This window comes from Oncorhynchus masou, unplaced genomic scaffold (assembly GCF_036934945.1).
Source record: "Oncorhynchus masou masou isolate Uvic2021 unplaced genomic scaffold, UVic_Omas_1.1 unplaced_scaffold_5889, whole genome shotgun sequence".
NCBI classification, from domain to species: Eukaryota; Metazoa; Chordata; class Actinopteri; order Salmoniformes; family Salmonidae; genus Oncorhynchus; species Oncorhynchus masou.
Window position 1 is genome coordinate 1 of NW_027012311.1, and position 16,892 is coordinate 16,892.

Genomic DNA, 16,892 nt, shown 5'->3' on the forward strand with positions numbered 1-16,892 from the left:
TTGAGATACAGCCGGGAATCGAACCGGGGTCTGTAGTAACGCCTCTGACACTGTGATGCGCCACTCGGAGTCCATTTTAGCTACACCTTTGTCCTTTAACCTTCCAAATTAAGTGTTCTAACCTGCTGTGTAGACAAACCATCAGCATAACCACACCGCAAGAAATCTGATGTCACATAAATTAACCTACCTAAAATAACGCTACGTTGCAATTTAGAAACGTGGAAAACGTTTAAAATCATAGCATTCCGGCCTAAATCCTTTCATTGCTGTACTCTTCTCAAATTTGAGGATATCCTGGTGTTCCATGCTCTACCAATTGAGTACATTAACCAAGTCGCTAGAATCAGCGTTGCCTCCCTCCATTTTTCAAATACCCGCCAAGTTGCCTCGGGTCTGGTTTTCAAGACTTAACTGTAGCCAATGAAGTAAATGCACATCGTATGTCCAGCAATGTGCGGGATGACACAATTGTGTCTTCACGTTGATACACAGTAACAAGATAAAGACGGATTATTTCACTTGTTTTATTGATGCCACAAGTTGTCAGCAGTATATCGCAGTTACCAGCACCCCAGAGCAAGAGCCTTTGGCAATAAACAAAAATATAAGTTGTTTCTGAACAGCAAAGATAAGGTGAATTACAGGATATCTTCAAACCTCTTCTTGATAGCATCTGAAATGTTACCTCGTTTCTCCCCCATAGGCCTCTAATAAAAAGTAGTGCACTATGGAGGGTATGAGGTGCCACTTGGAATTAACACTCTTAACAAAGCTGTTTATCTTAAAAAACATATTGCTTCATTGGGTAAATTGATTCACTTATGCATCGCCATTAATGACAGTAGCTTGTAAAGTTCATTCTTTGGTTAAACTACTACAGCACACTGTGACGGGACAAAGACAGGAAAGTTGTGGAAGGGGATATTTGATTATTAAACGCTGAAAAAAACAACCATTCAGTACTTCAGGTTAACATAGTTCTACACGCTTTACAGTCCAACTCTAACGTGACATGTTTTGTGAGGGGTTAAAGACAACATGCTGGGAATGATTTTTTATTTCAGGAAAAGAGGAAGGTAAGGAAAATAAATATACTGATTGAAACTTAGATTAGTTTGGGTCAAAAACAGAAATAAAATGACATGACCGTAGAGAGATATCATCACAGAGTCTCACAGGGAGAAGTAGTAATTTGACCTATTTTTTTGAAGGATAATATTAATATCATTATATTATATATAATTTTTTTAATCATTTTATATTTGTGCTCAACAAATAGTTATGAAATAGCATATTTTTGGGGCTCAATCGAGGCCTGGGGTTGGTGGATAAATGCCATGACAGATTGAATACTGAGACTTATTTTCCTTGCAGCTCAGGCAGAGAGGAAGAGAAGGCCTTGGTTTCATCCTCTTCTCTATGAGACACTGGACGGTTGGAGAGGGGCAGGGGGAGGTGTGGCCCTCCCTCCTGACCAGGAAGGACTCTCCCCAGAGGCTCCTCCCCGTTACCGTCCCTTCCGGAGCGCCCCCGTTTTCTTCGTTGTAGAGTCGTTGATCCCCTCAGAATTCGTCGACTTCCATCTCCTCCACCTTAATAATAATAATATTATTTAGCACATAATAATAATAATACAATTTTAATAGTAATCTCAAAGCTCTACTACCAAAACATATTACCATAAACACAATATACTTTCATAATCCAGGCAAGTCAAATAGCAATAGTATACAGTGCATTCGGAAAGTATTCAGACCCCTCAACCTTTTCCACATTTTGTTATGTGTTACAGCCTTTATTCTAAAAATGGATTAAATACAACATGTTAGTCAATCTACACACAATGTTTCATAATGACATCAATGCCCCATAATGACATCACAAATGCCCCATAATGACATCACATCACAATACCCCATAATGACATCACAATACAATGACATCACAATACCCCATAATGACATCACAATGCCCCATAATGATAAAAAAACACACGTTTTTAGAAATGTATTAAAATAAAAACAGAAATACACCTTATTTGCAAAAGTATTCAGACCCTTTGCTATGAGACACTAAATTGAGCTCAGGGCATCCTGTTTCCATTGATCATCCTTGAGATGTTTCTACAACTTGATTAGAGTCCACCTGTGGTAAATTCAATTGATTGGACATGATTTGGAAAGGCACACACCTGTCTATATAAGGTCCCACAGTTGACAGTGCATGTCAGAGCGAAAACCAAGCCATGAGGTCTTAAAGAATTGTCCGTAGACCTCCGAGACAGGATTGTATCGAGGAGCAGCGTTGAAGGTTCCCAAGAACACAGTGGCTCCATCATTCTTCAATGGAAGAAGTTTGGGAACCATCAAGATTCTTCCTAGAGCTGGCCAACCGTCCAAACTGAGCAATCGGGCGAGATGGGCCTTGGTCAGGGAAGTGACAAAGAAACTGATGGTCACTCTGACAGAGCTCCAGAGTTCCTCTGTGGAGATGGGAGAACCTTCCAGAAGGACAACCATCTCTACAGCACTCCACCAATCAGGCCTTTATGGTGGAGGCCAGATTGATGCCACTCCTCAGTATTTTTTATTTAACTAGACAAGTCAGTTAAAACAAATTCTTATGACAGCCTACCCCGGCCAAACCCTAAACCAGACAACGCTGGGCCAATTGTGCCGCCCTATGGGACTCCCAATCATGGCCGGTTGTGATACAGCCTGGAATCGAACCAGGGTTTGTAGTGACGCCTAGCACGGAGATGCAGTGCCTTAGACCGCTGCGCCACTCGGGAGCCAAAAAAGGCACATGAAAGCCTGCTTGATGTTTTCCAAAAGGCACCTAAATGACTCTCACACAACAGAAACAAGATTATCTGGTCTGATGAAACCAAGATTGAGCCTTTGGCCTGAATGCCAAGCGTCACATCTGGCAGAAACCTGGCACCATCCCTACGGTGAAGCATGGTGTTGGCAGCATCATGCTGTGTGGTTGTTTTTCAGCGGCAGGGACTGGGAGGCTAGTCAGGTTCGAGGCAAAGATGAACAGAGCAAAGTACAGAGAGATCCTTGATGAAAACAGGCCTAGAGCGCTCAGGACCTCAGATCAAATGGTTCACCTTCCAACAGGACAACGGCCCTAAGCACCAGCTAAGACAAGGCAGAAGTGGCTTGGGGACAAGTCTCCGAATGAACTTGAGTGGCCCAGCCAGAACCCGGATTTGAACTGATCGAACATCTCTGGAGAGACCTGGAAAATAGCTGTGAAGCAACGAATCCCCATCCAACCTGACAGAGCTTGAGAGGATCTGCAGAGAAGAATGGAAGAAACTTCCCCCAAATACAGGTGAGCTAAAGCTTGTAGCTTCAAACCCAAGAAGACCTGATGCTGTAATCGCTGTCAAAGGTCAACAAAATACTGAGTAAAGGGTCTGAATACTTATGAAATGTGGACATTTTTGGTGATGACATTTAGTGGGTATTGTGATGTCATTAGGGGTATTGCGATGTCATTAGGGGGTATTGCGATGTCATTAGTGGGTATTATGATGTCATTAGGGGGTATTGCGATGTCATTAGGGGGTATGGCGATGTCATTAGGGGGTATTGCGATGTCATTAGAGGGTATTTATGATGTCATTAGGTGGGTATTAGGGGTATGGCGATGTCATTAGGGGGTATGGCGATGTCATTAGTGGGTATTGCGAGTGTCATTAGGGGTATTGCGATGTCATTAGGGGCATTGCGATGTCATTAGGGGTATTGCAATGTCATTAGTGGGGGGGGTATTGCAATTTCATTAGTGGGTATTGCGATGTCATTAGGGGCATTATGCAATGTCATTAGGGGGTATGGCAATGTCATTAGGGGGTATGGCGATGTCATTAGGGGGTATTGCGATGTCATTAGGGGTATTGCGATGTCATTAGGGGTATTGCGATGTCATTAGGGGGTATTGCGATGTCATTAGTGGGGGGTATTGCGATGTCATTAGGGGTATTGCGATGTCATTAGGGGTATTATGTCATTAGGGGTATTGCGATGTCATTAGTGGGGGTATGGCGATGTCATTAGGGGGAATTGCAATGTCATTAGGGGTATTGCGATGTCATTAGGGGTATTGCAATGTCATTAGGGGTATGGCGATGTCATTAGGGGTATTGCGATGTCATTAGGGGGTATTGCGATATCATTAGGGGTATTGCGATGTCATTAGGGGGTATGGCGATGTCATTATAGGGGGTATTGCGATGTCATTAGGGGGGTATTGCGATGTCATTAGTGGGGGGGTACTGCGACGTCATTAGGGGGTATGCATGCATGTCATTAGGGGGTATTGCGATGTCATTAGGGGGTATTGCGATGTCATTATAGGGGGTATGGCGAAGGGCCATTATAGGGGGTATTGCGATGTCATTAGAAGTGTGTGTGGAGATTGATGAGGGAAAAAAGACATTTAAGAATAAGTCTAAGGTAACTAAAAGTACTGATTAAAGGGTCTGAATACTCACGTAAATGTGATTTCATTTTTAATACTTTTGCAAAAAAAACTAAACTTTTTTTGCTTTGTCATCTAGGATATTTGTGTCACTGGATGAGGGGAAAAAACAATACATTTAATACATTTTAGAAGAAGGCTGTAACGTAACAAAATGGGGAAATAATCAAGGGGTGAACACTTTCCAAATGCACTGTATCTAGGTAGATGTTAAAAAAATACATTACTCCGGTTGGTTGAAGCAGCCAAGCTCTCACCTTGCGCTTGGCTGAGTGCTTCTGCAGCGCAGGGAGACTTGGTGGGAGTGGTGGCTGGGTTTGGGGTGGTCCATGGACCTGGAGCAGGGTGGTAGAGGAGACCCAGGAGAGGCTCCTGTCCCTAGGGGCCGTGGATGGGGCGCCAGTGGGTCTGTGTCTGGGAGCCTGGTGTCGGACTCTCTTCCCCGGGTGCAGGGGTCCGGGTCCAGACTGTGGTGCAGGGACTGGTAGATGTACACAGTGTTGGGAGGCAGGGAAGCTTCCTGTGTGGACAGGTGACGTGACACCAGCTCTCGACATTGGATCAGCTGAGAACTGTCAATCTAGGGATGGGAGATAATTATAATTAAGACTTTCATTTATGTTAATAGCTAGGTTTCCATCCAATTGACGACAGATTCAGGCGAATATAAAATCTAAATCCGCACATTTCCCATCGATTATCATGTCACCAGAATTAATATTTATTGTAAAGGGGGCATTATACTCATCAAAGTGCACTTTCACCACCCTGTGAAGTTTATAAGCTTATTTAAATCTGTAGCCTAATAAAACGGCATGGTTTCTCCGAGTCCTAGTGGGAGGGACCATACACGCCATATCATTGCGTGACTCAAAAGTTTTACTATATTAAATTATTATATTAATATTATTATTATTATTATATTAATATATTATATTAATTTGCACATAAAAAGGTGTTTCCACGCATAATACATTTTACCGACACAAAAGATCCCACCATGTCAAAAACGAACAAATGATCTGTCGGCATTTATCTAATTGTACGAAACGTCCCGTTTCCATCACAACTGTTGTGACTTCTGTTGATTTTGTTGATTTTTTTTGTTTTGTTTACAGTAATGACTTTACATAACTGTGGATGGAAAACGTGGTTAGAGTCAAAATACAGGCTGACTATATTTTGTAAACGGTCCCGGGAGGCATCCTCGGATGCCACTGATACCACTGATATTTTTTAAATATTTTTAATAGGTGTGATTCAATACGTGAGGGACTACAACATCCATGTTATCCTCTGTATTTGATCTGGGTTTTAGAGGAACAGGGTCATAAGAGAAAGAGCGATAGATGGGTTGTTCCACAACAGCAGAAAATATTTTTTGTCATCTCAGAATGTTCTGGCAATTCTCACACAGGAACTTCATTGGGAGGAAGGGTGTCTGAGACATCGTTTTTACATTTGTATCACAAACCATTTGAGAAAACCATGATGAAAGTGGCAATTTTAAGCCCTTTGAGACCCACAGAGTGCACAAAAACATTAGGAACACCTTCCTAATATTGAGTTGCACCCTCTTTTGTCCTCAGAACAGCCTCAATTCGGCCGGGCATGGACTACAAGGTGTTGAAAGCGTTTCAAAGGGATGCTGGTCCATGTAGACTCCAATGCTTCCCACAGTTGTGTTCAAGTTGGCTGTTGTCCTTTGGGTGGTGGACCATTCTTGATACACACGGGAAACTGTTGAGTGTGAAAAACTCCCAGAAGTTGCCCAGTTCTTGACACACACAAACCGGTGTGCCTGGTACCTACTACCATAACCGGTTTAAAGGCACTTAAAATATTTTGTCTTGTCCATTCACCCTCTGGCACACACACACAATCCATGTCTCAAGGCTTCAAAATCCTTCTTTAACCCGTCTCCTCACCTTCATCTACACTGATTTGAAGTGGATTTAACAATGACATCAATAAGGGATCATGGCTTTCACCTGGTCGGTCTGTCGCAGAAAGAGCAGGTGTTCCTAATGTTTTGTACACTGTGTGCGGATGCTTCCTGTAAGACCTTAGGAGTCATAATTACATTTACATTTAAGTCATTTAGCAGATGCTTCCATTCAGAGCGACTTACAAATTGGTGAATTCACCTTCTGACATCAGTGGAACAGCCACTTTACAATAGTGGCATCTAAATCATTTAAGGGGGGTGAGAAGGATTGCTTTATCCTATCCTAGGTATTCCTTGATATCTCTATATATCTCTAACTTATTCAAAATTAAACATATTTATATTAATATCTCAAAATAAGTTTTTTATTTTATTTAGCTACAGTTTCATCAAATGTCACATTTCCCGGAGTGGGCTCTCTGGGGAGGCAGGGAGCAGCTCAGTGGTTAGAGTGTAGAGGTGGCAGGGTAGCCTAAAGGTTAGAGGTAGAGGCTGCAGGGTAGCCTAGTGGTTAGAGTGTAGAGGCGGCAGGGTAGCCTAGTGGTTAGAGTGTAGAGGCGGTAGGGTAGCCTAGTGGTTAGAGTGTATGAGGCGGCAGGGTAGCCTAGTGGTTAGAGTGTAGAGGCGGCAGGGTAGCCTAGTGGTTAGAGTGTAGAGATGGGAGGGTAGCCTAGTGGTTAGAGTGTAGAGGCGGCAGGGTAGCCTAGTGGTTAGAGTGTAGAGGCGGCAGGGTAGCCTAGTGGTTAGAGTGTATGGGCGGTAGGTAGCCTAGTGGTTAGAGTGTAGAGGCGGCAGGGTAGCCTAGTGGTTAGAGTGTATGGGCGGTAGGTAACCTAGTGGTTAGAGTGTAGAGGCGGCAGGGTAGCCTAGTGGTTAGAATGTAGGGGCGGTAGGTAACCTAGTGGTTAGAGTGTAGAGGCGGCAGGGTAGCCTGAGTGGTTAGAGCGCTGGACTAGTAACCGGAAGGTTGCAAGTTCAAATCCCTGAGCTGACAAGGTACAAAATCTGTCGTTCTGCCCCTGAACAGGCAGTTAACCCCACTGTTCCTAGGCCGTCATTGAAAATAAGAATTTGTTCTTAACTGATCACCTAGTTAAATAAATAAAATTTTTTTTACATTATATGTCATTAACCAATCACAGACCTCCTTTAGATTGCACATTCAGCAAATCACCAGCAGAGGGAGTTCCTTTTGAATCTGTGTTGGTGGGGCACATTAAATGTATCAGAAATTTCTGGAAATTGTATTTAATTGTAGAGTAAATTGCTTAAAACAATATGGTGTTAAAAATGGGGGTAGTTGAGATAATTATATTAATATGTTTAATGTTGAATAAATGAATGTAAAAACATTGTATTTCAGAATCTAGACATACCCCATTATGTTAGAGCTTCGCTATAAGGAGAATAATGAGTTCAAGATGTCTGTATCATAAGGTATATAGCTAGGTGTCATCATCTAAAATAAACCCTAATTTATAAGACAGTTCTTATTTGGAGTAATGGTGGTCGGACCCATCTATGTGAGGCTAGCCACAATAAGGATTAGCCACAACAGTGGCCTTCAAATAAAAGTATGTCATTGACAGTGATGCAAATGAATACAAATAGTAGAATTATGCCATCATTTAATAGATCATGCTAAAAGAAAAGACTTAATAATTTGACACATCTGTTGAGATCACACTATGTATTATACTTTAGAATTGAATTGGGAACATACTTATTTCACTATACTAACCTTAACTATGGATTGTGGATCAATCGGGGCGTGCAGGGTAGCCTAGGGGTTAGAGCGTTGGGCTAGTAACCGGAAGGTTGTGAGTTCAAGCCCCTGAGCTGACAAGGTAAAAATCTGTCGTTCTGCCCCTGAACTGGTAGTTAACCCACTGTTCCAAGGCCGTCATTGAAAATAAGAATTTGTTCTTAACCACTTGCCTAGTTAAATAAAGGTAAAATGACATGGGTATCAGTCTACTCTTATTGCAGGACTCTGAAACAACTGAATTGAGCCACATTTATTGTCAGCCTACGTGTACCGAACACCATTCCAGAGGAAAAACAACACTGTTTTGGAGTCTGATAACTCTTGATAACTCTTGGGGAAAAAAAAACATATTGGGTATTGATTCTCAATTCTTAGGTAATGCTGTACAGTGCAATATGAATGTCAATACACACAATAGGCTGACCGGGGAGGTGAGTTCACACAGTCGATAAGAGCTACAACGCTAATATTCGCTTAAACTCTTCACAGTTGTGTTCTGTGGGTGTCGACGACTAGACTGATCCCCCATTTCATTCCTTCCTGCAGCTTTGACAGTGATACTGATAGTAGTGGTGGACCTTGTTTAACACTATCAAGTGTAAATATGTCACGATTCCACAAATTATAACCTTCTGCATTGGCAGCGTAGCCTAGTGGTTAGAGTGTAGAGGCGGCAGGGTAGCCTAGTGGCTAGAGTGTAGAGGTGGCAGGGTAGCCTAGTGGTTAGAGCGTTGGACTAGTAACCGGAAGGTTGCAAGTTCAAACCCCCGAGCTGACAAGGTACAAATCTGTCGTTCTGCCCCATAACAGAAAGTTAACCTACTGTTCCCAGGCCGTCATTGAAAGTAAGAATTTGTTCTTAACTGATTTGCCTGGTTAAATAAAGGTAAAATAAAAATAGGTAATTTTATTTTGAAGGCAAACCACAAATTCCACTATTGTGCCCAATCCTTATTGTGGCTAGCTTCACAACACATACCCCGGTCCGCGGTCCGGTTGAGCTTCACTAGCCAGATGAAGCTAGCTGGCTGTTTATAACGTTAGCTTTGGGCAACAGGGTTATTAAGTAGCTGGCTAGCTATTTATTTTCATGAATTGAAGTTCAATTTCAATAGGTGAACAACAAGTGGCTACTTAGCTAAAAGTTACAAGGATTCCTAAATCATTGCTAAGAATAATGAAAATGACTGCAGTGTCTACTGGTCATTGTTTTCAGACTGGTTGTATTAGTACTAACTAGGTACCAAGCTAAAGCAAACAAATAATGCCTTATTACCAACGCGGTATTGTAAACACACAGTTCGTGGCCGGTGTTTGCTTGTTTGCAGACTTGGTTTGTGCAGCTTTGACAGTGATACTGATAGTAGTGGTTGAGCTTGGCTTGCACGGGCAAATTCAGAACACACAACATTCTATAATAGAACTGTGTTATTTAACGCGTCAAATTAAACGCTTATTTAACGCGTCAAATTAAACGCTTATTTGCGCTTATTTAGCGTCAAATTAAACGCTTATTTAACGCGTCAAATTAAACGCTTATTTAACGTCAAATTGCGTATTTGCTTATTAGCGTCAAAATAAACGCTTATTTAACGTCAAATTAAAAGTTTATTTAACGCGTCAAATTAAACGCTTATTTAACGCGCGCTTATTTAACACGTCAAATTAAACGCTTATTTAACGCGTCAAATTAAAGCTTATTTAACATGTCAAATAGTGTTATTTGAAAAGTGTAGCTTTTTTCCACACACGCAAAGACCCAAACGGGTGTCCCATACTTACAGTACAAATCCACTTCCACCATGATAATAAATAAAAATAGTTTGTGATACAAATGTAAAAAGTATTTAAAACAACTTGTCTACAGGTAGACCAGAGAAACGACATCCCTAATTAATTGGCAGATGAGTAGAATCCCCGATTGGGTTGCTCACCTGTGTTCCCTACAACTGTTGTTTCGAATGAAAAAAGCTTCGTACCTAGACACTGAAGAAGGCTGTAAAGCCAAAACGTCTGAATGAGATCCCCGATGCAGCGAAACGAAAACAAGTGAAACATTAAAAGGAAGATTTAAGTTAACATCACACCTTTTATCTGAATGAATGGGTTTTACGCACCATCCAAACTTCTGGGAGAGAGCGATGGTCTTCTTTTGATAAACAACCTTCCTCCCAATGAAGTTCCTATGTGAGAATTTCCAGAACATTCTGAGATAACTATTTTACACTCCCTTGGTGTGGAATCACCTAGATAGCGAGTGGGGTCAGATTGGACTCCACGTCAACACTGGTACGTGTGTATGATTTAGGTAGAAGCGCTCACTGCCTTACTGGCCGCTATCTCAACATGCCAACATACTGTACTGCAGGCCTACCTGTGTTTTCCTGAGCAGGTTGATCGTGAGAGCCAGCCAGTCAGGGCAGATATTCTCCAGCTCCAGGGTGATGAGGGCCAGCGCCAGCATGGATCCCCGGGAGAGGGGCTGTAACAGGGCGCTGTCGGCCAGGCAGTAGTGCAGCTGCTGGGTCAACACTGACAGGTACTGCGCTGGGTTACAACCCACCAGACCCACCATGAACCGGGGCTTGCAGGACAACACCATGCCATGGAACTGAAGGAAACAACAGCCAGTTAGTTAGCGGTCAAAGCTTTCACTAAACTGTTGTACGTAGGGCTGTTCGCCCGGCTGTATTACCTCCACACCGGCAGTCATGACGCAGGACAAATTCACGTGACCGTTGAGTCATGGTAACCTACTTTTAATCACTCTGGACATGTGTTAGTAGTACCCAGCTTGTTAAACAACCATCAGATCCTAATGGCCTGGTACTCGGGGCTCCATTGTCCCTCTATCCAGGTTCTAATGGTCACTCTGGGATACTGTACTCCAGGTCAGACTAGGGCTCCATTGTCCCTCTGACATCAATGCCTGGTAAATGTCCCTCCATCGAAAATAACAAATGGCCACTAGGCTCCATTGTCTTAGGTTCTAATGGCCTGGGTAAAACTCACATCACCTAATGGTGATGAGCTCCCATTGTCCCTCCATCAGGTTCTAACAAATAAGTTCACACAACAAATGTTACTCATACACATCTTACTTTTTCATCAGAGCTTATGCATATTCATAGCGTATGCATATTCAGAGCGTATGCATATTCATAAACGTATGCATATTCATAAGCGCAAGCCAGAAAAATATATACCTGAATTCAAATTATAATTGTGCCGTTATACAATACATAGCCTACTGCATAATACACATGGCAGAAAAACATAAAGGAAACAAAATGATTTAAGATGTCTTTGGTACATAATGGGGCGGCAGCGTAGCCTAGTGGTTAGAGCATTGGACTGGTAACCGGAAGGTTGCAAGTTCCAAACTTGAGCTGACAAGGTACAAATCTGTCGTTCTGCCCCTGAACAGGCAGTTAACCCACTGTTCCCAGGCCGTCATTGAAAATAAGAATTTGTTCTTAACTGACTTGCCTGGTTAAATAAAGGTTAAAAAAAAAATAATAATAATTGGTCTAGCCTATACTCCAAAATAAAACAAATGTGATTAATTTCCTTTCAGTGTGGACTGTATTATTATTATGCATGGGACTGCTAACACTACAAAATGTCTATCCATTGAGTCTGGGAGAGAACTTACAGCCTTAGAAAATGCAGTTGATTGTGCAGGGCAGTTTACAGTTAGCCTAAAATTATAGTGCATTTGAATTTGAATAGCCTAGTAATAGGGAATATATATAAATATTTTCATAATTAACTGTGTGACACATTACCTTAGCTATACAGAATCTCACCACTACTTCAAGCCTCTAGGGTGGTTCTGTCTAGGACACTACTTCAAGCCTCTAGTAGTGGCTCTGTCTAGGACACTACTTCAAACCTCTAGTGGTGGTTCTGTCTAGGACACTACTTCAAGCATCTAGTGGTGGCTCTGGCTAGGACACTACTTCAAGCCTCTAGTGGTGGTTCTGTCACAGGACCTTCCACTTCAAGCATCTAGTGGTGGCTCTGGCTAGGACACTACTTCAAGCTCTAGTGGTGGTTCTGGCTAGTTTCCTACTTCAAGCCTCTAGTGGTGGTTCTGGCTGAGACCTGCGCCTGAAGCCTCTAGTGGTGGCTCTGGCTAGGACACTATTTCAAGCCTCTAGTGGTGGCTCTAGAGCTGGGACACTACTTCCAAGCCTCCCTGTGGTGGCTCTGGCTAGAGACACTATTTCAAGCCTCTAGGGTGGTTCTGTCTAGGACACTACTTCAAGCATCTAATTGGTGGTTCTGTCTAGGACACTACTTCAAGCCTCTAGTGGTGGCTCTGGCTAGGACACTACTTCAAGCCTCTAGTGGTGGCTCTGGCTAGGACACTACTTCAAACACCTAGTGGTGGCTCTGACTGAGACACTACTTCAAGCCTCTAGGGTGGTTCTGTCTAGGACACTACTTCAAGCCTCTAGTGGTGGCTCTGGCTAGGACACTACTTCAAGCCTCTAGTGGTGGATCTGGCTAGGACACTACTTCAAGCCTCTAGTGGTGGCTCTGGCTAGGACACTACTTCAAGCCTCTAGTGGTGGCTCTGGCTAGGACACTATTTCAAGCCTCTAGTGGTGGCTCTGGCTAGGACACTACTTCAAGCCTCTAGTGGTGGCTCTGGCTAGGACACTACTTCAAGCCTCTAGTGGTGGTTCTGTCTAGGACACTACTTCAAGCCTCTAGTGGTGGCTCTGGCTAGAACACTACTTCAAGCCTCTAGTGGTGGCTCTGGCTAGAACACTACTTCAAGCCTCTAGTGGTGGCTCTGGCTAGGACACTACTTCAAGCCTCTAGTGGTGGTTCTGGCTAGGACACTACTTCAAGCCTCTAGTGGTGGCTCTGGCTAGGACACTACTTCAAGCATCTAGTGGTGGTTCTGGCTAGGACACTACTTCAAGCATCTAGTGGTGGTTCTGGCTAGGACACTACTTCAAGCATCTAGTGGTGGTTCTGGCTAGGACACTACTTCAAGCCTCTAGTGGTGGCTCTGGCTAGGACACTACTTCAAGCCTCTAGTGGTGGCTCTGGCTAGGACACTACTTCAAGCCTCTAGTGGTGGCTCTGGCTAGGACACTACTTCAAGCCTCTAGTGGTGGCTCTGGCTAGGACACTAGGACAGTGGTGACGGAACCCAATACTCACAATGTGTAGAAATTCCAGCGGTGTTGCAGCGTGCAGGTCCCAGTTGAGTTTATCCAGAATGATCCTCTCCATTCTCAGTATCTCTGATGGGGAGCAGCCACATCTGCTGCTGCTGGCCAAGTCACGCAGCAACGGCACACGCTGCACACACACACACACCACACACACACACACACACACACACACACACACACACACGCACGACTTTGGGTTAGTTGGGTTCAAAACAACAATAGCAAACACGCACCAAAGGCAGCCCACCAACAATTTCTTCTCTGCCCACCAACCATTTCACCAACCAATTTGTCACCAAGAGGGCCTGTCACCAAGGGCGGCAGTGTAGCCTAGTGGTTAGAGCATTGGACTAGTAACCGAAAGGTTGCAAGTTCAATGCCCGAGCTTGACAAGGTACAAAATCTGTCGTTAACCCACTGTTCCTAGGCCGTCATTGAAAATAAGAATTTGTTCTTAACTGACTTGCCTAGTTAAATAAAGGTAAAAGAAAAAAAGAACTTAATTGTCTGACCTCCTAATGGTACTAATCACAGAGTCGTATGTAATGGTTATGTATTCACTAAGGAAGGACTGATGGTGTCGTATGCAATGGTTATGTATTCACTAAGGAGCCTGATGGTGTCGTATGTAATGGTTATGTATTCACTAAGGAAGGACTGATGGTGTCGTATGCAATGGTTATGTATTCACTAAGGAGCCTGATGGTGTCGTATGTAATGGTAATGTATTCACTAAGGAAGGACTGATGGTGTCGTATGCAATGGTTATGTATTCACTAAGGAGCCTGATGGTGTCGTATGCAATGGTTATATGTATTACTAAGGAGCCTGATGGTGTCGTATGTAATGATAATGTATTCACTAAGGAAGGACTGATGGTGTCGTATGCAATGGTTATGTATTCACTAAGGAGCTGATGGTGTGGTATGTAATGGTAATGTATTCACTAAGGAGCCCGATGGTGTCGTATGTAATGGTAATGTATTCACTAAGGAAGGACTGATGGTGTCGTATCTTGTGGACATGTGATGAAAACTAGGAGCCTGATGGTGTGGTATGTAATGGTAATGTATTCACTAAGGAGCCTGATGGTGTCGTATCTTAATGGTAATGTATTCACTAAGGAGCCTGATGGTGTCGTATGTAATGGTAATGTAATGTATTCACTAAGGAAGGACTGATGGTGTCGCAATGCAATGGTTGTATTCACTAAGGAGCCAATGGTTATGTATTCACTAAGGAGCCTGATGGTGTCGTATGTAATGGTTATGTATTCACTAAGGAAGGACTGATGGTGTCGTATGCAATGGTTATGTATTCACTAAGGAGACTGATGGTGTCGTATGTAATGGTAATGTATTCACTAAGGAGCCTGATGGTGTCGGTATGTAATGGTAATGTATTCACTAAGGAAGGATGTAATGGTAATGTATTCACTAAGGAGCCTGATGGTGTCGTATGTAATGGTTATGTATTCACTAAGGAGCCTGATGGTGTCGTATGCAATGGTTATGTATTCACTAAGGAGCCTGATGGTGTCGTATGTAATGGTTATGTATTCACTAAGGAGCCGTATGATGGTGTCACTAAGGAGCCTGATGGTGTCAGGTAATGGTAATGTATTCACTAATGAGCCTGATGGTGTTGTATGTAATGGTAATGTATTCACTAAGGAAGGACTGAGGTAATGGTTATGTATTCACTAAGACTGATGGTGTCGATGTAATGGTAATGTATTCACTAAGGAGCCTCGCTGGTTTGTATTCAGCTATGGAAGTAATGGGCGTATGTAATGGTTATGTATTCACTAAGGAGCCTGATGGTGGAGTATGTAATGGTAATGTATTCACTGGGAAGGACTGATGGTGTCGTATGTAACTCAGCACCCTGTTCCAAATGTATTCACTAAGGAGCCTGATGGTGTAGGATGTAATCACCTCGTCCTCTCGCTGGTTTTGGCAGCCAGGAAGTAACAGGCGGGCGAGCAGCGGAGCCACTTTGGACGGGCCTGAGGAGAGAGAGAGAGACTGGGTCAAGGAGGAAGAGGTGATGTCACTAGTCTAAACTCAGCACCCTGGGTTCCAAATGTTCCCTGTTCAGACAACTTGCCAGGAGCACAGAAGGGTAACTAGTTCAGGACTATCACGTTGGAAGGGCCTGAAAGGGGGAGAACAGAGACACTGGGTCAGGACTGAAGGAGAGATCAGGAGAGACTGGGTCAGGACAGAAGAGGAGAGAGATCAGAGAGACTGGGTCAGGACAGATCAGACTGAGGACTGAAGGAGAGAGATCAGAGAGACTGGGTCAGGACTGAAGAGGAGAGAGATCAGAGAGACTGGGTCAGGACTGAAGAGGAGAGAGATCAGAGAGACTGGGTCAGGACTGAAGTGGAGAGAGATCAGAGAGACTGGGTCAGGACTGAAGAGGAGAGAGATCAGAGAGACTGGGTCAGGACTGAAGAGGAGAGAGATCAGAGAGACTGGGTCAGGACTGAAGTGGAGAGAGATCAGAGAGACTGGGTCAAGGACTGAAGTGGAGAGAGATCAGAGAGACTGGGTCAGGACTGAAGAGGAGAGATCAGAGAGACTGGGTCAGGACTGAAGAGGAGAGAGATCAGAGAGACTGGGTCAGGACTGAAGTGGAGAGAGATCAGAGAGACTGGGTCAGGACTGAAGAGGAGAGATCAGAGAGACTGGGTCAGGACTGAAGAGGAGAGAGATCAGAGAGACTGGGTCAGGACTGAAGAGGAGAGAGATCAGAGAGACTGGGTCAGGACTGAAGTGGAGAGAGATCAGAGAGACTGGGTCAGGACTGAAGAGGAGAGAGATCAGAGAGACTGGGTCAGGACTGAAGAGAGAGATCAGAGAGACTGGGTCAGGGACTGAAGTGGAGAGAGATCAGAGAGACTGGGTCAGGACTGAAGAGGAGAGAGATCAGAGAGACTGGGTCAGGACTGAAGAGGAGAGATCAGAGAGACTGGGTCAGGGACTGAAGAGGAGAGAGATCAGAGAGACTGGGTCAGGACTGAAGAGAGAGAGATCAGAGAGACTGGGTCAGGACAGAAGTGGAGAGAGATCAGAGAGACTGGGTCAGGACTGAAGAGGAGAGAGATCAGAGAGACTGGGTCAGGACTGAAGAGGAGAGATCAGAGAACTGGGTCAGACTGAAGTGGAGAGATCAGAGAGACTGGGTCAAGGACAGAAGAGGAGAGATCAGAGAGACTGGGTCAGGACTGAAGAGGAGAGAGATCAGAGAGACTGGGTCAGGACTGAAGAGGAGAGATCAGAGAGACTGGGTCAGGACTGAAGTGGAGAGAGATCAGAGAGACTGGGTCAGACTGAAGAGGAGAGAGATCAGAGAGACTGGGTCAGACAGAAGAGGAGAGATCAGAGAGACTGGGTCAGACTGAAGAGGAGAGAGATCAGAGAGACTGGGTCAGGACTGGAAGAGGAGAGATCAGAGAGACTGGGTCAGGACTGAAGTG

The 16,892-nt window shown here is 43.9% G+C and overlaps 1 pseudogene; it reads right to left on the minus strand.

The window, feature by feature from the left end:
• Window positions 1–1,514: 1,514 nt before the first annotated feature.
• On the minus strand, window positions 1,515–15,416 carry LOC135536282 (cyclin-I-like; annotated as a pseudogene).
• Between the last annotated feature and the right edge of the window lie 1,476 nt (window positions 15,417–16,892).